Source organism: Tenrec ecaudatus, unplaced genomic scaffold (assembly GCF_050624435.1).
Source record: "Tenrec ecaudatus isolate mTenEca1 unplaced genomic scaffold, mTenEca1.hap1 Scaffold_254, whole genome shotgun sequence".
NCBI lineage: Eukaryota > Metazoa > Chordata > Mammalia > Afrosoricida > Tenrecidae > Tenrec > Tenrec ecaudatus.
In genome coordinates, this window is record NW_027458718.1 from 201,587 (window position 1) to 203,180 (window position 1,594).

The window sequence follows — 1,594 nt, forward strand, 5'->3', positions numbered from 1 at the left end:
ACTTGGACTATCTAGATTAACTAGCGGGCCCTTGGACTATCTAGGTTTACTGGCGGGCACTTGGACTATCTAGGTTAACTAGCGAGCACTTGGACTATGTTGTTTCCCTAGCGGGCATTTGGATTATTTAGGTTACCTAGTGGGCACTTGGAATATGTTGGCTACCTAGCGGGCACTTGGACTGTCTAGGTTACCTAGCGGGCACTTGGCCTATCTAGGTTAACGAACGTGCACTTGGACTATGTAGGTAACCTAGCGGGCACTTGGACTGTCTAGGTTACCTAGCGGGCACTTGGCCTATCTAGGTTAACCAACGGGCACTTGGACTATGTAGGTTAACTAGCGGACACTTCGACTATCTAGGTTAGCTAACGGGCACTTGGACTATGTAGGTTCCCTAGCGGGCACTTGGACTATTTAGGTTACCTAGCAGGCACTTTGACTATCTAGGTTAACTAATGGGCATTTGGACTATGTAGGATGCCTAGCTAGCACTTGGACTATGTAGGTTCCCTAGCAAGCACTTGGACTATGTAGGTCCCTATCTGGAACTTGGACTGTCTTGGTTAACTAGCGGGCAATTGGACTGTCTAGGTTACCTAGTGGGCACTTGGACTATGTAGTTTACCTAGCAGGCACTTGGACTATGTAGGTTAACTAGCGGGCACTTGGACTATCTAGGTTACTTAGCGGGCACTTGGACTATGTACGTTCCCTAGCGGGCACTTGTGCTATCTACGTTACCTAGCGGGCACTTGGATTATGTAGGTTAACGAACGGGCACTTGGACTATGTAGGTAACCTAATGGTCACTTGGACTGTCTAGGATACCTAGCGGGGACTTGGACTATGTAGGTTAACTAGCGGGCACTTGGACTATCTAGGCTAACTAGCGGGCCCTAGGTCTATGTAGGTTAACTAGCAGGCCTTTGGACTATGTAAGTTAACTAGAGGGCACTTTGATGATCATGGTTAACTAGCGGGCACTTGGACTATCTAGGTTAACTAGCGGGCACTTGGACTATCTAGGTTAACTAGCGGGCACTTGGACTATGCAGGTTACCTAGCGGGCACTTGGACTATCTAGGTTAACTAGCAGGCACTTGGATTATCTAAGTTAACTAATGGGGACTTGGACTATGTATGTTCCAGAGCGGGCACTTGGACTATGTAGGTTCACTAAAGGGCACTTGGACTATCTAGGTTACCTAGCGGGCACTTGGACTATGTAGGTTAACTAGCGGACAATTGGCCGATGTAGGTTAACTAGCGGGTACTTGGACTATCTAGGTTAACTAGCGGTCCCTTTGACAATAGGTTAACTAGCGGACACTTGCACTATGTAGGTTACCTAGCGGGCACTTGGACTATCTAGGTTAACTAGCGGGCACTTGCACTATGTGGGTCACGTAGCGGGCACTTGGACTATGTAGGTTCCCTAGTGGGCACTTGGACTATATAGGTTCCTATGGGCACTTGGACTATCTAGGTCCCCTAACGGGCACTTGGAATATGTAGGTTCCCTATCGAGCACTTGGACTATGTAGGTTCTCTGCTTGCACTTGGACTATGTAGATGCCCTATCAGGCACTTG